The 22,569-nt window shown below is 52.5% G+C and overlaps 1 long non-coding RNA gene across 2 annotated transcripts in view; it reads left to right on the forward strand.

Moving 5' to 3' along the window:
* Nucleotides 1-11,102: 11,102 nt before the first annotated feature.
* The window catches only part of LOC140399704 (uncharacterized), a 62,467-nt gene continuing 51,000 nt past the window's right edge, over nucleotides 11,103-22,569 (forward strand). For both annotated transcript variants that reach the window (XR_011937797.1, XR_011937798.1), the window contains exon 1: nucleotides 11,103-11,159. This is a non-coding gene — a long non-coding RNA (uncharacterized lncRNA). The remainder of the gene's footprint in view (nucleotides 11,160-22,569) is intronic.

The following is a 22,569-nucleotide window of genomic DNA, read 5'->3' on the forward strand; positions in this document are numbered from 1 at the left end:
GTGTCCCTTGCTCACTATGTGCCTCGCTCTCTGTGTGTCCCTCGCTCTCTGTGCGTCCCTCGCTCTCTGTGTGTCCCTCGGTCTCTGTGTGTCCCTCGCTCTCTGGTGTCCCTCGCCCTCTGTGTGTCCCTCACTCTCTGTGCACCCCTCGTTTTCTGTGCCATCGCTCTCTGTGTGTCCCTCGCTCTCTGTGCGTGTCCCTCGCTCTCTGTGTGTCCCTCGCTCTCTTTGTGTTCCTCGCTCTCTTTGTGTCCCTCGCTCTCTGTGTGTCCCTCGCTCTCTGTGTGTCCCTCGCTCTCTGTGTGTCCCTCGCTCTCTGTGTGTACCTCGCTCTCTGTGTGTCCTGTCATGATATTCAAACACACACATCATGATGGACACACTAACAGGCAAATCAGAGTACACAACACCACAACCAATCACAGACAAGAACACCAACCACATAAAAAGCACGAGCACGACACCTGGAGGTCAGTAGGTCTGGGGAGAAGGAAGCATGAAAGAGCTGTTGAAACACCACAAGCAGGGAGCCCCCCACGTGCAGAGTGCAAAGACCAAGTTGTAAATAGTGAGTTTAAATAAACAAGTGTTGTACCATATGCAACTGTGTTGGCTCTTCTGTGTGTTAGAACACCCAACACCACATGGTACAGGAGTGGATCGATACCTGCCTACCAACCTGCCATTCTGGACATGGACCACACCGGCAAACCGCAGCCGATGCAAGTCACGGGGAACCTAGGCACCAACTGGAAGCTCTACAGGCAGCGATTTGACCTGTACATCCGTGCCACCGAAAAACAGAATGTCTCGGATGATTCGAAGATTGCAATGCTCCTCTTCTACGCAGGCCCCCACCCAAATGATGTCTTTAATTCACTGGTGTTCGAGGAAGGCGAAAACCAGGCCAAATATGACACGGTCATCCTCAAAATGGACCAGCACTTTCAAACTGAAGTAAACGAAACTTTCGAAAGATACATCTTTCAGCAACGCCTGCAAGGTAAGGAGGAGCTTTTTCAACCCTTTTTGACGCACCTCCGGATTCTAGCGCAGTCCTGCGGTTACGGCACCACCACAGAGTCCATGATCAGGGACCAGATTGTTTTTGGCGTTGCCTCCAGTGGCCTACGCCAGCAGCTTCTTAAAATAAAGAGCCTCACCTTAGCGTCTGCTGTGGAGGCCTGTGTCCTCCATGAAAATGCGACCTGCCGTTTTGCCCGATTTCAGGCGTCCGAGTTGGCACGGAGGGGGTCCCCAGCCGTCGAATCGGCAAGCCAGGCCGCCCACGACGTTGAACGCATCCAGGCCGTCGATTTCTTCCCGCCCCACGGCCCGGACGACAGCGGCCGCTTCCCGCGCTTTTCGCGGTCTCCCGCGCAGGTGCGCGCCAAGAATAACGGCCACAACGAGGGACGCACTGCGCAGGCGCGCCCACCGCAAGATCGCACTGCGCATGCGCAGTGGCGCAACGAACGCCGTGACGTCATGACGTGCAGCAAGTGTGGAGGTCTACACTTAAAAGGGCAATGTCCTGCAAAATACCAACAGTGCAACAGATGTGCCATGATAGGCCACTACGCAGCCCGCTGTCGTGCGGCTCAACCCATGGATCCGGCGCATCCTCGACAACCTCGCACACGAGTCAGGACCGTCCAGCCCACGCATCAAGACTTCCAGTTAAGTGATGCAGATGACCAGGATGACTTCAGAGTTGCCGTCATTGATGTCAACAAGGTCAATGCCATCAATCCAGACGATGAGTGGTGTGCCACCCTGACGGTCAACCGATCGCGCGTCGCCTTCCGTCTGGACACCGGCGCATCCGCCAACCTGATTGCTTACTCTGCAGTCCAGGCCATGAAGGTCAAACCACTCATCACACCATCCCGGCTTAAGATGGTTGACTATAACGGGAACGTTATCCCGTCCGCAGGATCTTGCCAGCTACAGGTGACTCACAAGGGGTACACGGCCACACTCCCCTTCGAAGTTGTGGGCTCATCAAAGGACTCGTTACTGGGCGCACAAGCGTGTAAGGTCCTTCACCTGGTACAGCGCATCATGTCTCTCTCTCCAGATGAGATATCCGACTTCCCGGATGCTGAGTTCCACGCGAATCTCCATTCCCTCCTCGCTCACAACCAGGAGGTTTTTGAAGGCATGGGGACATTGCCACACACGTACAAGATTCGACTCAGACCGGACGCCATCCCTGTCGTTCACGCACCTCGCAGGGTTCCTGCGCCTCTCAAAGACCGCCTCAAGGCACAACTGCAGATTCTTCAGGACCAAGGGGTCCTATCCAAGGTCACGGAGCCCACGCCATGGGTCAGCTCCATGGTCTGTGTAAAGAAGCCCTCTGGCGAGCTCCGTATATGTATAGATCCAAAAGATCTGAACAACAACATCATGCGGGAACACTATCCCATCCCAAAACGAGAAGACCTCACCAGCGAGATGGCGCGAGCCAACATATTCACTAAATTGGATGCGTCCAAAGGATTCTGGCAGATCCAACTGGACCCGGCCAGCCGAAGACTATGCACATTCAACACCCCTTTTGGCAGATTCTGCTACAACCGGATGCCATTCGGCATCATTTCGGCATCTGAAGTATTCCACCGCATTATGGAGCAGATGATGGAAGGCATCGAAGGGGTACGTGTATATGTGGACGATATCATCATTTGGTCCACCACTCCGCAGGAACACATGCATCGTCTTCGACGTGTCTTCACCCGCATACGGCAAAATGGCCTGCGTCTCAACCGTGCGAAGTGTGCTTTCGGCCAGACGGAGCTGAAATTCCTCGGGGACCACATCTCAAGGTCCGGGGTCCGTCCCGATGCAGACAAGGTTAGCGCCATCACAGCCATGCCACGACCGGCTGACAAGAAGGCTGTCTTAAGATTCCTGGGCATGGTCAACTTCCTTGGGAAGTTCATTCCCAACCTGGCTTCTCATACAACAAACATGCGCCATCTCGTAAAAAAATCGACGGAATTCAACTGGCACCAGTCGCATCAGCAGGAATGGGAGGAGCTCAAGCACAAACTGGTCACGGCACCAGTGCTGGCCTTCTTTGACGCGACTCGCCCTACAAAGATCTCAACAGACGCCAGCCAATCTGGTATTGGAGCGGTACTCCTGCAAAAAGACAGCACGTCATCATGGGCCCCGGTTGCGTATGCCTCACGAGCCATGACCCCTACCGAACAGCGCTACGCGCAAATCGAAAAAGAATGCCTGGGCTTGTTAACTGGACTGGACAAGTTCCACGACTATGTGTATGGCCTGCCACGATTCACGGTCGAAACTGACCACCGCCCCCTGGTCAACATCATTAACAAAGACCTGAACGACATGACTCCTCGCCTCCAGCGCATCTTACTCAAACTCAGGAGGTACGATTTTGAACTGATCTACACTCCGGGGAAGGAACTCATAGTGGCGGACACTCTTTCCCGAGCAGTGAGCACACCACCAGATGCGGAGGGGTTCGTGCGTCAAATTGAGGCACACGTGACTCTGACAGCAGCAAATATGCCAGCTGATGATCCTTGTCTGGCCCACATACGCGCAGAGACGGCGACTGACCCTCTGCTGCAGCGAGTGATGCGCCACATGACGGAAGGGTGGCTAAAAGGGCAGTGCCCCCAGTTTTACAATGTGCGAGATGATCTCACCAATATAGACGGGGTCCTTATGAAATCGCATAGGATCGTCATTCCACACAGTGTGCGCCAGATGATTCTTCGTCAACTACACGAAGGCCACCTGGGTGTCGAAAAATGCAGACGAAGGGCCCGGGCGGCGGTATATTGGCCGGGTATTAATGAAGACATAGCCAACATGGTGCTCAACTGCACAACCTGTCAGAGGTTTCAGCCGGCGCAACCTCCGGAAACACTTCTACCACACGAGATGGTGACGTCCCCCTGGGCGAAGGTGGGTGTTGACCTATTTCACGCGCTCGGCAGAGATTACATTGTTATTATAGACTACTTCTCAAACTACCCGGAAGTCATGCCTCTCCATGATCTGACGTCGTCCGCAGTCATTGGGGCCTGCAAGGAAACGTTTGCTCGCCATGGCATTCCAAGGACTGTCATGTCAGACAATGGACCTTGTTTTGCCAGCCGTGAATGGTCGTCCTTTGCCGCAGCATATGGTTTCACTCATGTGACATCCAGCCCTCTGCATCCACAATCGAACGGGAAGGCTGAAAAGGGTGTCCACATCGCAAAGCGGCTCCTGTGCAAGGCGGCTGATGCCGGATCGGACTTTAACCTTGCCTTGCTGGCCTATCGATCGGCCCCGTTATCCACGGGCCTCTCGCCAGCGCAGCTACTAATGGGTCGCTCCCTCAGGACGACGGTACCTTCCGTCCTGGCACCGACAACAGACCATGAGGCGGTTCTTCGGGACATGCAACTGCAGCGTGATCGCCAGAAAGGTCGGTACGACACACGAGCGACGGACCTGCCCCCCCTGTCCTCCGGAGACAAAGTACGCGTCCATCAACCGTATGGTGGCTGGTCAGCACCGGCCGAAGTCCTCCGACAAGTGGCTCCCCGCTCGTTCCTGGTTCGCATGCCGGATGGTTCCGTGCGTCGCCGCAATCGGCGCGCCCTTCGCCGACTTCCACGTTCACAGCCACACAACACGCCAGATCCTCAACAGGCTTCCGAGGATGACTTTGTGGAGCTGCCGCACATCACGCCCTTTCCATCGCCACCCATGGCCATGCCTGCACAGCAGCCGGTGGTTCTTGATCCACCCTTAAGGCGGTCAACCCGAATTCGTCGCAAACCCATTAGAATGGACTTATAATACAGTTCATATGTTTAATAAGTTGGACAATTTTACATGATAACCTGTTGTTGTTTATCGTTCCAGATGTCGTCTGACTGGACAACTGTTCAAAATTTTTTTCTTCTTCTCTCGTTCGAATTTCTGTTATGTTATGGTACAACTGGATTCATGTGACGCACTCGACATCGCCCCATGTACATAGTTCCGTCATAGACACATGCTGCACACGACACACACACACTCTTAGATGCACTCACGTCACGATCATATTTATTACCACGTAGGCACATATCTTTGTAAAAAGGGGGGATGTCATGATATTCAAACACACACATCATGATGGACACACTAACAGGCAAATCAGAGTACACAACACCACAACCAATCACAGACAAGAACACCAACCACATAAAAAGCACGAGCACGACACCTGGAGGTCAGTAGGTCTGGGGAGAAGGAAGCATGAAAGAGCTGTTGAAACACCACAAGCAGGGAGCCCCCCACGTGCAGAGTGCAAAGACCAAGTTGTAAATAGTGAGTTTAAATAAACAAGTGTTGTACCATATGCAACTGTGTTGGCTCTTCTGTGTGTTAGAACACCCAACACCACATGTCCCTCACTCTCTGTGTGTCCCAGCTCTCTGTGTGCCCCTCGCTCTCTGTGTGTCCCTCGCTCTCTGTGTGTCCCTCGCTCTGTGTGTCCCCCAACTCTCTGTGTGTCCCTCGCTCTCTGTGTGTCCCTCGCTCTCTGTGTGTGTCCCTCGCTCTCTGAGTGTCCCTCGCTCTCTGTGTGTCCCTCGCTCTCTGTGTGTCCCTCGTTCTCTATGTGTCCCTCGCTCTGTGTGTGTCCCTCGCTCTGTGTGTGTGTCCCTCGCTCTCTGTGTGTCCCTCGCTCTCTGTGTGTGTCCCTCGCTCTGTGTGTGTCCCTCGCTCTCTATGTGTGTCCCTCGCTCTCTGTGTGTCCCTCGCTCTCTGTGTGTCCCTCGCTCTCTGTGTGTCCCTCGCTCTCTGTGTGGTCCTCGCTCTCTTTGTGTTCCTCGCTCTCTGTGTGTCCCTCGCTCACTGTGTGTCCCTCGCTCACTGTGCGTGTCCCTCGTTCTCTGTGTGTCCCTCGCTCTCTGTGTTTGTCTCTTGCTCTCTGTGTGTGTCCCTCGCTCTCTGTGTGTCTCTCGCTCTCTGTGTGTGTCCCTCGCTCTCTGTGTGTGATCCTCGCGCTCTGTGTGTGTCCCTCGCTCTCTGTGTGTGTCCCATCACTCTCTGTGTGTTCCTTGCTCTCTGTGTGTGTCCCTCGCTTTCTGTGTGTGTCCCTCGCTCTCTGTGTGTTCCTCGCTCTCTGTGTGTCCCAGCTCTCTGTGTGTCCCTCGCTCTCTGTGTGTCCCTCGCTCTCTGTGTGTGTTCCTCGCTCTCTGTGTGTCCCTCGCTCTCTGTGTCCCTCGCTCTCTGGGTGCCCCTCGCTCTGTGTGTCCCTCGCTCTCTGTGTGTCCCTCGCTCTCTGTGTGTCCCTCGCTCTCTGTGTGTCCCTCACTCTCTGTGTGTCCCTCGCACTCTGTGTGTCCCAGCTCTCTGTGTGTCCCTCGCTCTCTGTGTGCGCCTCGCTCTCTGTGTGTCCCAACTCTCTGTGTGTCTCTCGCTCTCTGTGTGTGTCCCTCGCTCATCTGTGTGTGTCCCTCGCTCTCCATGTGTCCCTCATTCTCTGTGTGCTTCCCTCGTTCTCTGTGTGTGTCCCTCGCTCTCTGTGTGTGTCCCTCGCTCTCTGTGTGTGTCCCTCGCTCTGTGTGTGTCCCTCGCTCTCTGTGTGTCCCTCGCTCTCTGTGTGTCCCTCGCTCTCTGTGTGTTCCTCGCTCTTTGTGTGTCCCTCGCTCTCTGTGTGTCCCTCGCTCTCTATGTGTCCCTCACTCTCTGTGTGTCCCACGCTCTCTGTGTGTCCCTCGCTCTCTGTGCATCCCTCGCTCTAGAACATAGAACATAGAACATAGAACAATACAGCGCAGTACAGGCCCTTCGGCCCACGATGTTGCACCGAAACAAAAGCCATCTAACCTACACTATGCCATTATCATCCATATGTTTATCCAATAAACTTTTAAATGCCCTCAATGTTGGCGAGTTCACTACTGTAGCAGGTAGCGCATTCCACGGCCTCACTACTCTTTGCGTAAAGAACCTACCTCTGACCTCAGTCCTATATCTATTACCCCTCAGTTTAAAGTTATGTCCCCTCGTGCTAGCCATTTCCATCCGCGGGAGAAGGCTCTCACTGTCCACCCTATCCAACCCCCTGATCATTTTGTATGCCTCTATTAAGTCTCCTCTTAACCTTCTTCTCTCCAACGAAAACAACCTCAAGTCCATCAGCCTTTCTTCATAAGATTTTCCCTCCATACCAGGGAACATCCCGGTAAATCTCCTCTGCACCCGCTCCAAAGCCTCCACGTCCTTCCTATAATGCGGTGACCAGAACTGTACGCAATACTCCAAATGCGGCCGTACCAGAGTTCTGTACAGCTGCAACATGACCTCCTGACTCCGGAACTCAATCCCTCTACCAATAAAGGCCAACACTCCATAGGCCTTCTTCACAACCCTATCAACCTGGGTGGCAACTTTCAGGGATCTATGTACATGGACACCTAGATCCCTCTGCTCATCCACACTTTCAAGAACTTTACCATTAGCCAAATATTCCGCATTCCTGTTATTCCTTCCAAAGTGAATCACCTCACACTTCTCTACATTAAACTCCATTTGCCACCTCTCAGCCCAGCTCTGCAGCTTATCTATATCCCTCTGTAACCTGCTACATCCTTCCACACTATCGACAACACCACCGACTTTAGTATCGTCTGCAAATTTACTCACCCACCCTTCTGCGCCTTCCTCTAGGTCATTGATAAAAATGACAAACAGCAACGGCCCCAGAACAGATCCTTGTGGTACTCCACTTGTGACTGTACTCCATTCTGAACATTTCCCATCAACCACCACCCTCTGTCTTCTTTCAGCTAGCCAATTTCTGATCCACATCTCTAAATCACCCTCAATCCCCAGCCTCCGTATTTTCTGCAATAGCCTACCTTGGGGAACCTTATCAAACGCTTTGCTGAAATCCATATACACCACATCAACTGCTCTACCCTCATCTACCTGTTCAGTCACCTTCTCAAATAACTCAATAAGGTTTGTGAGGCATGACCTACCCTTCACAAAGCCATGCTGACTATCCCTGATCATATTATTCCTATCTAGATGATTATAAATCTTGTCTCTTATAATCCCCTCCAAGACTTTACCCACTACAGACGTGAGGCTCACCGGTCTATAGTTGCCGGGGTTGTCTCTGCTCCCCTTTTTGAACAAAGGGACCACATTTGCTGTCCTCCAGTCCTCTGGCACTATTCCTGTAGCCAATGATGACATAAAAATCAAAGCCAAAGGTCCAGCAATCTCTTCCCTGGCCTCCCAGAGAATCCTAGGATAAATCCCATCAGGTCCCGGGGTCTTATCTATTTTCAGCCTGTCCAGATTTGCCAACACCTCTTCCCTACGTACCTCAATGCCATCTATTCTATTAGCCTGGGGCTCAGCATTCTCCTCCACAACATTATCTTTTTCCTGAGTGAATACTGACGAAAAATATTCATTTAGTATCTCGCCTATCTCTTCAGACTCCACACACAATTTCCCATCCCTGTCCTTGACTGGTCCTACTCTTTCCCTCGTCATTCGCTTATTCCTGACATACCTATAGAAAGCTTTTGGGTTTTCCTTGATCCTTCCTGCCAAATATTTCTCATGTCCCCTCCTTGCTCGTCTTAGCTCTCTCTTTAGATCCTTCCTCGCTACCTTGTAACTATCCATCGCCCCAACCGAAACTTCACACTTCATCTTCACATAGGCCTCCTTCTTCCTCTTAACAAGAGATTCCACTTCCTTGGTAAACCACGGTTCCCTCGCTCGACGCCTTCCTCCCTGTCTGACCGGTACGTATTTATCAAGAACACGCAGTAGCTGATCCTTGAACAAGCCCCACTTATCCAGTGTGCCCAACACTTGCAGCCTACTTCTCCACCTTATCCCCCCAAGTCACGTCTAATGGCATCATAATTGCCCTTCCCCCAGCTATAACTCTTGCCCTGCGGTGTATACTTATCCCTTTCCATCATTAATGTAAACGTCACCGAATTGTGGTCACTGTCCCCAAAGTGCTCTCCTACCTCCAAATCCAACACCTTGCCTGGTTCATTACCCAAAACCAAATCCAACGTGGCCTCGCCTCTTGTTGGCCTGTCAACATATTGTTTCAGGAAACCCTCCTGAGATTAGAATTTATAATGAAACAATTTATATTCAATGAAAACGGTCAGTTTGATAACCCCAACTGCTTTCTGTTACCTCGCCCCTCACTCTCCTCTCTCACCTTGTTTTTAATTTGGGGAATTCTGCAGGCAGCTTGTGCACAGGAAGAGCCCAACAATGGGGCACTTTCAAAATTAAGTTCAGAGTCTCTGAAGATGGATTTCTTTCTCTCTTTCTACTTGAACCTGTACAAACTGACAGCAGGCATATTGATTGCACAGTAAGATTCCACAATCAGAAATGTGATCATGGTGGAAAATTCCCCCACGTCCCCAGTGGAAAGGATGAATTAACTCCCTCATTCCCACCTTTAAGTTTAAGACTTTTAACTCAAGACCTTCAAACCCATTTTGCAGTCCGTGAGCTAATTTTTTTAAAATGTGGTCATTATTGCTGTGTTTTTTGAAAATATTATCATTCCGATGAGGACGGACATAACAACATACAAACAATCAGTCACAACACAAACAAAATACTATTCTCCACATTTGAGATTTATTCCTTTATTTCCATTAAACCTTTCCCCTCTTCCCTCCCCTTACCCACTGGCAACAAACAGATCTGTAAATAGAGACAAGAACAGCCTCCATCTCGTCCAGAAACCCACACCTGAGCCAGAAAGGGCTAACTTTAGTTTCTCAAGTTTAAGGAATTCCGCAATATCCCTCAACCATGTCGATATTTTTGGCGGATCTTCTGACTTCCCTTCCAATAATATTAGCCTCTGGGCGATCAATGTGGCAAAGGCCACCACATCGGCCCCGTCCCCATCTATTAGTCCCGGTACTTCCGACACCCCAGAAATTACCTCATGTGTTCCCAGTAATATTTCCACCTCCACAACTTTTGTTACTGTTTTAAATAGCGAGAGCCAGAAGCCCAATAATCGTGGACGTGACCAGAAGATGTGGACGTGGTTCACTGGTCCTCCTTTACACTCTCACATTTATCTTCTTCCTCTGTGAAGGATCTGCTCGTTCGTCCCTGTGTCATATGGCCCCTGTGTACATCCTTGAATTGTATCAAGCCCATTCGAGCACGTGAAGATGTCGCATTGACCCTGTGTATAACCTCACTCCATAGTCCCCATTCCAACGCCACACCCAACTCTTCCTTCCACTTTTGTTTTATTTCCTCAATCGCTGCTTTCTTTCTGTCCATCAGCCACCTGTAAATGTTAGTAATTCTCCCATCACCAACTCAGCTGGGAGGAGCAATTTATCCAGCAGCTTGTTCTCTGGTAGGCAACGAAAGAGGACAACTCCTTTTTCACCAAGTTTCACCATTGAAGATAATTAAACTTCACCTCCCTCGGCATTTTATGTTTCTCCCTCAATTCTTCAAATCTACTTTCCAACAACAAGTCTGTAACCTGTCTCAGCCCAGCTTTATGCCACTGTTTAAATATTGTATCCAGTCTTGCCGCCGGGGTGAATCAGGGGTTTCCATAAATAGGGGCTCGCACCGTCAAGTTAACCAAAGCAAAATGGCGTCTCCGCTTGCTCCAGATGTTGAAGGAAGATGCCAGCACCGGGCTTTGTGTAAACTTCCCCGGGGGAAATGGGAGTGGGGCCGCAGCGAAAGTCTGCAAACTAGCCCCCTTACACGATGCTTACTCCACCTGTACCCATTCCGCTTCTTCCTCTCCCCACCATTGTCGAATATTCTCCAAATTCACCGCCCAATAATAATACAAAAGATTGGGAAGCACCAACCCTCCCACCCACCCATTCTTTTTAAATGTGTGCTGGTCCTTTTGAAGAGAAATCCAAAATCTCCTTCCATTTACTGATGGAGAAGTGATCTGCCGCATTTTCTATCTGTTTAGAGCAGGGTGTCTGTGTGAGGGTAAGTGTGTTACTGTGTGTGTGGACTTTTCTCTGTCTGTCTATCTGCCAGTCGCCCTGGTCCAACATTCTATTTCTCTCTCCACAGATGCTGCCTGACCTGCTCAGTATTTTCCGCATTGGTACAAGAGCGAGGAGGTAAGGCTGAACTTAAACAAGACACTAGTTAGACCTCAGCTGGAATATTGTGGACAGTTCTGGGCGCCACACTATCGGAAGGATGTGAACACACTGGAGCGAGTGCAGAGGAGGTTCACAAGAATGGTTCAGGAATGAGAAACTTCAGTGATGAGGATAGATTGGAGAGGTTGGGTCTGTTCTCCACGGAGAGAAATGGCCAAGAGGAGATTAGATAGAGGTGTTCAAATTCTTGGGGGTGCCGGACAGAGTAGACAGGGAGAAACTGTTCCCACTATTAAGAAGATCAAGAACGAGATGGCACAGAATTAAAGTGAATTGGAAAAGAAGCAAATATTTGTGAGAAAATGGAAACAGTATAGTGTAGAGAGAGCCCTGCTCGGTATCACACCCCGTGCTGTACCTCTCCTGGGAGTGTTTGAGAGGAAAAATGCAGAGGGAGCTTTACTCTGTATCTAACCCCGTGCTGTACCTGTCCTGGGAGTGTTTGATGGGGACAGTGTAGAGGGAGCTTTACTCTGTATCTAACCCCGTGCTGTACCTGTCCTGGGAGTGTTTGATGGGGACAGTGTAGAGGTAGCTTGACTCTGTATCTAACCCGGTGCTGCACCAGTCCTGGGAGTGTTTGATTGGGACAGTGTAGAGGGAGCTTTACTCTGCATCTAACCCCGTGCTGTACCTGTCCTGGGAGTGTTTGATGGGGACAGTGTAGAGGGAGCTTTACTCTGTATCTAACCCGGTGCTGCACCAGTCCTGGGAGTGTTTGATTGGGACAGTGTAGAGCGAGCTTTACTCTGTATCTTACCCCGTGCTGTACCTGTCCTGGGAGTGTTTGATGGGGACCGTGTAGAGCGAGCTTTACACTGCATCTAACCCCGTGCTGTACCTGTCCTAGGAGTGTTTGATGGGTACAGTGTAGAGGGAGCATTACTCTGTATCTAACCCCGTGCTGTACCTGTCCTGGAAGTGTTTGATGGGGACAGTGTAGAGGGAACTTTACTCTGTATCTAACCCCGTGCTGTACCTGTCCTGGGTGTGTTTGATGTTGACAGTGTAGAGGGAGCTTTACTCTATATCTAACCCCGTGCTCTAACTGTGCTGGGAGTGTTTGATGGGCACAGTGTAGAGAGAGCCTTGCTCGATATCTAATACCGTGTTGTACCTGTCCTGGGAGTGTTTGATGGGCACAGTGTAGAGAGAGCCTTGCTCGATATCTAATACCGTGATGTACCTGTCCTGGGAGTGTTTGATGGGCACAGTGTAGAGGAATCTTTGTCTAACCCCATGATGCACCTTTGCTGGTTGTGATTCACGGAGTTTCAAAATCTCAAATAAATGTCTTCTATTAGTTTCTCCATCCCTCTGTTTCTGCTTCTCTCTCTGTCTGTCTGGGAGTATTGTCAGAACAAAATCCACGATCAGCAGTCAGCCATTTTAAGTTACTTAATGGTGGCCATTTTAGGTGAGCACAGCACAGTCATTTCTGACATTTGTACACGTTGGTACAACAAAATCCTGATGGAAAGTGTCTGATTTAAACAGCGATTTGTTGGGGAATGTGGATGTAGGAAGGGAGCTGGCTGTCCTTGTACACCAGTCACTGAAAGTGGAGAGGGGGGTGCAGCAAGCAGTTAAGAAGACCAATGATATGTTGGCCTTCATTGAAAGAGGGATTTGAGTTCAGAAGTGGAGATGTCTTACTGCAGTTACACAAGGCCTTGGTGAGACCACACCTGGAGTACTGTGTACTGTTTCGGTCTCCCTAACTAAGAAAGGATATAGTTGCCAGAGAGGGAGTGCAGCGGAGGGTCATCGGCTGATAGGGAGGTTGCCGGACTGTCCTACAAGGAGAGATTGGTTTGACTGTGGCACAGTGGTTAGCACTGCTGCCTCACCGTGCCAGTGACCCGGGATAAATTCCGGCCTTGTGTGACTGATTACGTGGAGTTGGCAGTTTCTCCCCGTGTGTGCGTCGGTTTCCTCCGGGTGCTCCGGTTTCCTTCCACAGTCCAAAGACGTGCAGGCTAGGTGGAATGGTCCTGCTAAATTACCCCTTAGTGTCCAAGAAAGATTGTTTAGATTAGGTTCAGGAGTTATTGGGATAGGGCGGGTGACTGAGCTTACATAGAATGCTGTGTCAGAGGGTTGGTGTAGATTCGATGGGCAGAATGGCCTCCTTCTGCATTGTAGGGATTCTATGATTGTGCCTGTATTCACTAGGGCCTAGAAGGATGTGAGGAGATGTTTGCTGTGCTAAATTGCCCCTTTGTGGCCCAAAGGTTAGGTGGTGTTACTGGGGTTATTTGGATAGGGTGGAGGCGTGGGCTTAGGTAGGGTGCTCTCTCCGAGGGCCAGTGCAGACTCGATGGGCCAAATGGGCTACTCCTGCAATGTATATTCTATGATTCTGTGAGCTCTGATTATTACATTCCCACAGCGCTGTGCAGAGTATACACAGAGATGGAGATTCTGAACATTGAATTAATGTATTCTGTTATTCTCCCGATCTTCTCTGTCTCTGCATCTCTCTATCTCTCTCTCTGGGAATCTGTCTAAACAAATCCACGATCAGCAGTCTGCCATTTTAAGTTACTGAACGGTGGCCATTTTATGTGAGCACAACACTGAGACAATTCGGACAGTTGTCCAAGTTAGTGTCAAACAAAAACTGAAGGAAAGAGTCAAATTTAAACGGTGATATGTTGGGCAATGTGGATGTACCAATGGAGCTTGTACACCAGTCACTGAAAGTGGAGAGGGGGGTGCAGCAAGCAGTGAAGAAGACCAATGATATGTTGGCCTTCATTGAAAGAGGGATTTGAGTTCAGAAGTGGAGATGTCTTACTGCAGTTACACAAGGCCTTGGTGAGACCACACCTGGAGTATTGCGTACAGTTTCGGTCTCCCTAACTTAGAAAGGATATAGTTGCCAGAGAGGGAGTGCAGCGGAGGATCAATCGGCTGACAGGGAGATTGCCGGACTGTCCTCGGAGGAGAGATTGATTCAATAGGACCCGAACAAGCCCTGTTTCTCCAACCTAACACTGGAGATCTAATCCCACATTCCTGGTGATGTCTCCACTCTCAAAGATGGAAAGATATTCACCAAGTTTAAAGCAGAGATTGACTGATTTCTAAATCCCATTGACATAAAGGGACATGGGGATAGTGTTGGGGAAAAGACATTGAAGTGAAGATATTTCACAGCTGGATTCACAGAATACAGACAGCAAAGTATCTTCAATTTTGGAAGAGCCACAAATGTTGTGAAACATTTGGGAAATGGTTAGAAACAGTTTGGACTGAGATCTCCTCAGTGACCTGTGTGCTGTCCCCACCCCCGACTTTCTGTCAGGAATGTTCCCCTCGGTGTGTTTCCTGTGTCTGCAAAGGTAACACTTCACCTGTCGATGGTTATGTTAATTCAGCAGACAGCCACAGATTCACAATGTCCTGTCCTTATTTCTGTCTTTGTTTAACATTTGTTCCCTCTGAATTTCTGACATGTTGGGAATAACTATTCGTCTGTCGCCTTACGAAGGCTTTCCATAGAATGAGTAAAAACCAGCAAGAAATCACAGAATGTGAGTTAAACACAACTTCATTTCTGCTTCCATTTAGAGAGAAGATTCCTGGCCAGACAAACAAAGCTCATTGCAAAGTTTCACTTCATATTTTACTTGTTGTTCACAGGCAGATTTTTCACTGAAATCTTCTGATGTTAATTCCTGAGATTAGAATTTATAAAGAAACAATTTGGATTGAATGAAAACGGTCAGTTCGATAACCCTAATGTCCTGATAATGTCTATGTGTCCCTCGCTCTCTGTGTGTCCCTCGCTCTCTGTGTACCTTGCTGTCTGCGTCCCTTGCTCTCTGTACCCCTCGCTCTTTGTGTCCCTCTCTCTGTGCGTCCCTCGCTCTGCGTGTCCCTCGCTCTCTGTGCGTCCCTCGCTCTCTGTGCGTCCCTCGCTCTGTGTGTCCCTCGCTCTCTGTGTGTCCCTCGCTCTCTGTGTGTGTCCCTCGCTCTCTGTGTCCCTCGCTGTCTGTGTCCCTCGCTGTCTGTGTCCCTCGCTCTCTGTACCCCTCGCTCTTTGTGACCCTCTCTCTGTGCGTCCCTCGCTCTGCGTGTCCCTCTCTCCCTGTCGGTCCCTCGCTCTCTGTGTGTACCTCGCTCTCTGTGTTTCCCACGCTCTCTGTTTGTCCTTCGCTCTGTGTGTGTCCCTCGGTCTCGCTGTGTCACTCGCTCTTGCTGAGTCCCTCGCTCTCTGTGTACCCCTCACTCTCTGTGTGCCCCTCACTCTCTGTGTACCCCTCACTCTCTGTGCGTCCCTCGCACTCTGTGCGTCCCTCGCTCTCTGTGAGTCCCTCGCTCACTGTGCGTCCCTCACTATCTGTGCGTCCCTCGCACTCTGTGCGTCCCTCGCTCTCTCCGTGTCCCTCGCTCTGTGTCCCTCGCTCTCTGTGTGTGTCCCTCGCTCTCTGTGTGTGTCCCTCGCTCTCTGTGTGTGTCCCTCGCTCTCTGTGTGTCCCTCGCTCTGTGTGTGTGTGTCCCTCGCTCTCTGTGTGTGTTCCTCGCTCTCTGTGTGTCCCTCGCTCTCTGTGTGTGTCCCTCGCTCTCTGTGTGTGTCGCTCGCTCTTTGTGTCCCTCGCTCTCTGTGTGTCCCTCGCTCTCTGTGTGACCCTCGCTCTCTGTGTGTCCCTCGCTCTCTGTGCAGCCCCGCTCTCTGTGTGTCCCTCGCTCTCTGTGTGTCCCTCACTCTCTGTGTGTCCCTCGCTCTCTGTGTGAACCTCGCTCTCTGTGTGTCCCTCGCTCTCCATGTGTCCCTCGCTCTCTGTGTGTCCCTCGCTCTCTGTGTGTCCCTCACTCTCTGTGTGTCCCTCGCTCTCTGTGTGTCCCCCGCTCTCTGTGTGTCCCTCGCTCTCTGTGTGTCCCCCGCTCTCTGTGTGCCACTCGCTCTGTGTGTCCCTCGCTCTGTGCGTCCCTCGCTCTGTGTCCCACGCTCTCTGTGTGTCCCTCGCTCTCTGTGTGTCCCTCGCTCTCTGTGTGTCCCACGCTCTCTGTGTGTCCCTCGCTCTCTGTGTGTCCCTCGCTCTCTGTGTCTCTCGCTCTCTGTGCGTCCCTCGCTTTGTGTGTCCCTCGCTCTCTGTCTGACCCTCACTCTCTGTGTTTCCCTCGCTCTCTGTTTGTCCCTCGCTCTGTGTGTGTCCCTCGCTCTGTGTGTGTCCCTCGCTCTCTGTGTCCCTCGCTCTGTGTGTGTCCCTCGCTCTCTGTGCTTCCCTCGCTCTCGGTGTGTCCCTCGCTCTCTGTGTGTCCCTCGCTCTCTGTGCGTCCCTCGCTCTGTGTGTGTCACTCGCTCTGTGTGTGTCCCTCACTCTCTGTCTGTCCCTCGCTCTGTGTGTGTCCCTCGCTCTGTGTGTGTCCCTCGCTCTCTGTGTGTCCCTCGCTCTCTCTGCGTCCCTCGCTCTCTGTGCTTCCCTCGCTCTCGGTGTGTCCCTCGCTCTCTGTGTGTCCCTCGCTCTCTGTACGTCCCTCGCTCTCTGTGCGCCCCTCGATCTCTGTGTGTTCCACGCTCTCTGTGTCCCTCGCTGTCTATGTTCCTCGATGTCTGTGTCCCTCGCTCACTGTACCCTCGCTCTTTGTGTCCCTCTATCTGTGCGTCCCTCGCTCTGCGTGTCCCTCAATCTCTGTTTGTCCATCGCTCTCTGTGTGTCCCTCGATCTCTGTGCGTCCCTCGCTCTCTGTGTGCCCCTCGCTCTCTGTGCGTCCCTCGCTCTCTGTGTGTCCCTCGCTCTGTGTGTCCCTCGCTCTGTGTGTGTCCCTCGCTCTCTATGCGTCCCTCGCTCTCTGTGTGTCCCTCGCTCTCTGTGTGTCTCTCGCTCTCTGTGTGTCCCTCGCTCTCTGTGTGTCCCTCGCTCTCTGTGTGCCCCTCGCTCTCTGTGTGCCCCTCGCTCTGTGTTTCCCTCGCTCACTGTGTGTCCGTCGCTCTCTGTGTGTCCCTCGCTCTCTGTGTGTGTCCCTTGCTCTGTGTGTCCCTCGCTCACTGTGCGTCCCTTGCTCTCTGTGTGTCCCTCGCTGTCTTGTGTCCCTCGCTGTCTTGTGTCCCTCGCTGTCTGTGTCCCTCGCTCTCTGTACCCCTCGCTCTTTGTGTCCATCTCTGTGTGCGTCCCTCGCTCTGCGTGCCCCTCGCTCTCTGTCTGTCCCTCGCACTCTGTGTTTCCCTCGCTCTCTGTGTGACTCGCTCTCTGTGCGTCCCTCGCTCTCTGTTTGTCCTTCGCTCTGTGTGTGTCCCTCGTTCTGTGTGTGTCCCTCGCTCTGTGTCCCTCGCTCTTTGTGACCCTCGCTCATTGTGTCCCTCGCTCTGTGTGTCCCTCACTCTCTGTGTGTCCCTCGCTCTCTGTGCGTTCTGCGCTCTCTGTGCGTCCCTCGCTCTGTGTGTGTCCCTCGCTCTGTGTGTGTCCCTCGCTCTCTGTGTGTCCCTCACTCTCTGTCTGTCCCTCGCTCTGTGTGAGTCCCTCGCTCTGTGCGTCCCTCGCTCTCTGTGCGTCGCTCGCACTCTGGGCGTCCCTCGCTCTCTGTGTCCCTCGCTCTGTGTGTGTCCCTCGCTCTCTGTGCTTCCCTCGCTCTCGGTGTGTCCCTCGCTCTCTGTGTGTCCCTCGCTCTCTGTACGTCCCTCGCTCTCTGTGCGTCCCTCACTCTGTGTGTGTCCCTCGCTCTGTGTGTGTCCCTCGCTCTCTGTGTGTCCCTCACTCTCTGTCTGTCCCTCGCTCTGTGTGTGTCCCTCGCTCTGTGTGTGTCCCTCGCTCTCTGTGCTTCCCTCGCTCTCGGTGTGTCCCTCGCTCTCTGTGTGTCCCTCGCTCTCTGTACGTCCCTCGCTCTCTGTGCGTCCCTCGCTGTCTGTGTGCCAATCACTCTCTTTGTGTCCCTCGATCTCTGTGTGTCCCTCGCTCTCTGTGCGTCCCTCGCTCTCTGTGCGCCCCTCGATCTCTGTGTGTTCCACGCTCTCTGTGTCCCTCGCTGTCTATGTTCCTCGATGTCTGTGTCCCTCGCTCACTGTACCCTCGCTCTTTGTGTCCCTCTATCTGTGCGCCCCTCGCTCTGCGTGTCCCTCAATCTCTGTGTATCCCTCGTTCTCTGTGTTTCCCTCGCTCTCTGTGCGTCCCTCGCTCTCTGTGCGTCCCTCGCTCTCTGTGTGTCCCTCACTCTGTGTGTCCCTCGCTCTGTGTGTGTCCCTCGCTCTCTGTGCGTCCCTCGCTCTGTGTGTGTCCCTCGCTCTCTGTGTGTCCCTCGCTCTCTGTGTGTCTCTCGCTCTCTGTGTGTCCCTCGCTCTCTGTGTGCCCCTCGCTCTCTGTGTGCCCCTCGCTCTGTGTTTCCCTCGCTCACTGTGTGTCCGTCGCTCTCTGTGTGTCCCTCGCTCTCTGTGTGTGTCCCTTGCTCTGTGTGTCCCTCGCTCACTGTGCGTCCCTTGCTCTCTGTGTGTCCCTCGCTGTCTTGTGTCCCTCGCTGTCTTGTGTCCCTCGCTGTCTGTGTCCCTCGCTCTCTGTACCCCTCGCTCTTTGTGTCCATCTCTGTGTGCGTTCCTCGCTCTGCGTGCCCCTCGCTCTCTGTCTGTCACTCGCTCTCTGTGCGTCCCTCGCTCTCTGTTTGTCCTTCGGTCTTTGTGTGTCCCTCGTTCTGTGTGTGTCCCTCGCTCTGTGTCCCTCGCTCTTTGTGACCCTCGCTCATTGTGTCCCTCGCTCTGTGTGTCCCTCACTCTCTGTGTATCCCTCGCTCTCTGTGTGTCCCTCACTCTCTGTGCGTTCTGCGCTCTCTGTGCATCCCTCGCTCTGTGTGTGTCCCTCGCTCTGTGTGTGTCCCTCGCTCTCTGTGTGTCCCTCACTCTCTGTCTGTCCCTCGCTCTGTGTGTGTCCCTCGCTCTGTGTGTCCCTCGCTCTGTGTGTCCCTCGCTCTCTGTGCGTTCTGCACTTTCTGTGCGTTCTGCGCTCTCTGTGCGTCCCTCGCTCTCTGTGCGTCGCTCGCACTCTGGGCGTCCCTCGCTCTCTGTGTCCCTCGCTCTGTGTGTGTCCCTCGCTCTCTGTGCTTCCCTCGCTCTCGGTGTGTCCCACGCTCTCTGTGTGTCCCTTGCTCTCTGTACGTCCCTCGCTCTCTGTGCGTCCTTCGCTCTGTCTGTGTCCCTCGCTCTGTGTGTGTCCCTCGCTCTCTGTGTGTCCCTCACTCTCTGTCTGTCCCTCGCTCTGTGTGTGTCCCTCACTCTGTGTGTGTCCCTCGCTCTCTGTGCTTCCCTCGCTCTCGGTGTGTCCCTCGCTCTCTGTGTGTCCCTCGCTCTCTGTACGTCCCTCGCTCTCTGTGCGTCCCTCGCTGTCTGTGTGTCCATCACTCTCTTTGTGTCCCTCGATCTCTGTGTGTCCCTCGCTCTCTGTGCGTCCCTCGCTCTCTGTGCGCCCCTCGATCTCTGTGTGTTCCACGCTCTCTGTGTCCCTCGCTGTCTATGTTCCTCGATGTCTGTGTCCCTCGCTCACTGTACCCTCGCTCTTTGTGTCCCTCTATCTGTGCGCCCCTCGCTCTGCGTGTCATTCAATCTCTGTGTATCCCTCGTTCTCTGTGTTTCCCTCGCTCTCTGTGCGCCCCTCGATCTCTGTGTGTTCCACGCTCTCTGTGTCCCTCGCTGTCTATGTTCCTCGCTATCTGTGTCCCTCGCTCACTGTACCCTCGCTCTTTGTGTCCCTCTATCTGTGCGTCCCTCGCTCTGCGTGTCCCTCAATCTCTGTTTGTCCATCGCTCTCTGTGTGTCCCTCGATCTCTGTGCGTCCCTCGCTCTCTGTGTGCCCCTCGCTCTCTGTGCGTCCCTCGCTCTCTGTGTGTCCCTCGCTCTCTGTGCGTCCCTCGCTCTCTGTGTGCCCCTCGCTCTCTGTGCGTCCCTCGCTCTCTGTGTGTCCCTCGCTCTCTGTGCGTCCCTCGCTCTGTGTGTGTCCCTCGCTCTCTGTGTGCCCCTCGCTCTCTGTGTGCCCCTCGCTCTGTGTTTCCCTCGCTCACTGTGTGTCCGTCGCTCTCTGTGTGTCCCTCGCTCTCTGTGTGTGTCCCTTGCTCTGTGTGTCCCTCGCTCACTGTGCGTCCCTTGCTCTCTGTGTGTCCCTCGCTGTCTTGTGTCCCTCGCTGTCTTGTGTCCCTCGCTGTCTGTGTCCCTCGCTCTCTGTACCCCTCGCTCTTTGTGTCCATCTCTGTGTGCGTCCCTCGCTCTGCGTGCCCCTCGCTCTCTGTCTGTCCCTCGCTCTCTGTGTTTCCCTCGCTCTCTGTGTGTCACTCGCTCTCTGTGCGTCCCTCGCTCTCTGTTTGTCCTTCGCTCTGTGTGTGTCCCTCGTTCTGTGTGTGTCCCTCGCTCTGTGTCCCTCGCTCTTTGTGACCCTCGCTCATTGTGTCCCTCGCTCTGTGTGTCCCTCACTCTCTGTGTGTCCCTCGCTCTCTGTGTGTCCCTCGCTCTCTGTGCGTTCTGCGCTCTCTGTGCGTCCCTCGCTCTGTGTGTGTCCCTCGCTCTGTGTGTGTCCCTCGCTCTCTGTGTGTCCCTCACTCTCTGTCTGTCCCTCGCTCTGTGTGTGTCCCTCGCTCTGTGTGTCCCTCGCTCTGTGTGTCCCTCGCTCTCTGTGCGTTCTGCACTTTCTGTGCGTTCTGCGCTCTCTGTGCGTCCCTCGCTCTCTGTGTGTCCCTCGCTCTGTGTGTCCCTCGCTCTGTGTGTCCCTCGCTCTCTGTGCGTCCCTCGCTCTCTGCGTCCCTCGCTCTCTGTGTGTCCATCGCTCTCTTTGTGTCCCTCGCTCCGTGTGTCCCTCGCTCTCTGTGTGTCCCTCACTCTCTGTCTGTCCCTCGCTCTGTGTGTGTCCCTCGCTCTGTGTGTCATTCGCTCTGTGTGTCCCTCGCTCTCTGTGTGTGTTCCTCGCTCTCTGTGTGTACCTCGCTCTCTGCGTGTCCCTTGCTCTCTGTGTGTCCCTCGCTCTCTGTGCGTCCCTCGCTCTCTGTGCGTCCCTCGCTCTCTGTGCGTCCTTCGCTCACTGTGCGTCCTTGGCTCTCTGTGCGTCCTTCGCTCTGTTTAAATGTTTAGGTGAGTGTGAGTGAGCGTAATCGTGAGCGAATGTGAGTCAGGGTGTGTAACAGTTAGTTAGTGAGTGTGTGAAAGTGTGTGTTAGTTAGTGATTGAGTAAGAGTGATTGAGTGTGTCAGACTGTGTGTCAGATATGTGTGAAAGTGAGTGTGAGAGTGTGCATAAGAGTGAGTGTGAGTGATTGTGTAAGCGAGTGTCTGAGTGTGCAAGTGTGAACGAGTTAGTTGTGTGTGAATATTTGAGTGAGTGACTGTGTCAAGAGTTACTGAGTGTGTAATGGTGTGTGTAAGAGTGAGCGAATCAGTGTGTGTACGTATATCGGTGTAGTGATTGTGTAAGTCAGTTTCAGTGTGTGAGTGAGTGTGTGTGAGTTAGTCTGTAACAATGAGTGAGTAGGTGATAGAGTGTGAAAGAGTGTGTCTGTGTATAACAGTGAGCGTGTGAGTGAGTGTGTCGAACTGAGTGTGAGTTGGTATGCAAGAGTGATGTGTGTTAGCATCTGGGTGTGATTGTGTCAGAGTGACAGGCGTGTCAGAAAGAGTGTGTGACTGTGTGTGACAGTGAGTGTGAGAGTGTGTTTGTGTAAGACTGAGTGAGTGTGTGAAAGTAAGTGAGGGTGTGTGAATCAGTGTGCACTAATGAGTGAGCCTGTAGGAGTGAGTGAGTGTGTAGGTGAGTGTGAGTGAGTCAGTGTGTAATAGTGAGCGAGTGTGAGACAGGGTGTGTAAGAGTGAGTTAGTGAGTGAGTGTGTGTGTTAGTGCACAATTGAGTAAGAGTGTGAGCGAGTGTGTAAGAGTATGTGTGTAAGTGTGTGTGTGAGTGAAATCTAACCCCACAATTAGATTGCACACTGTGTCACACTCCAGTGTATCTGTTAACAGTGAGTGTGTGTTAGTGTGACTGTGTGTAAGAGTGAGCGAGTCAGTGTGTGAGTGTGTCAGTGTGAGTGATTGTGTAAGTGAGTTTGTGTGTGTGAGCAAGTTAGTGTGTAAGAATGAGTGAGTAGGTGAGTGAGTGTGCATGTGTGTGTGTGTAATAGTGCATGTGAGTGAGTACATAAGACTGAGTGAGTGTATGAATGAGTGAGTGTGTATGAGTGAGTGAGTGTGTAAGAGTGAGTATGTGTGTGTGAGAGGGAATGTGTAAGAGTGAGTGAGGGAGTGTGAGTGAGTGTGCAAGTGAGTGTTTAAGTGTGAGAGAATGTGAGTGTGTTTAAGACTGAGTGAGTGGTGTGAATTTGTAAGTAAGAGTTTGAGAGTAAGTGAGTGTGTAATAATGAGAAAGTGTTTAGGAATAAGTGAGTTTCAGTGTGTAAGTGA

Source organism: Scyliorhinus torazame, chromosome 23 (assembly GCF_047496885.1).
Source record: "Scyliorhinus torazame isolate Kashiwa2021f chromosome 23, sScyTor2.1, whole genome shotgun sequence".
Taxonomy (NCBI): Eukaryota; Metazoa; Chordata; class Chondrichthyes; order Carcharhiniformes; family Scyliorhinidae; genus Scyliorhinus; species Scyliorhinus torazame.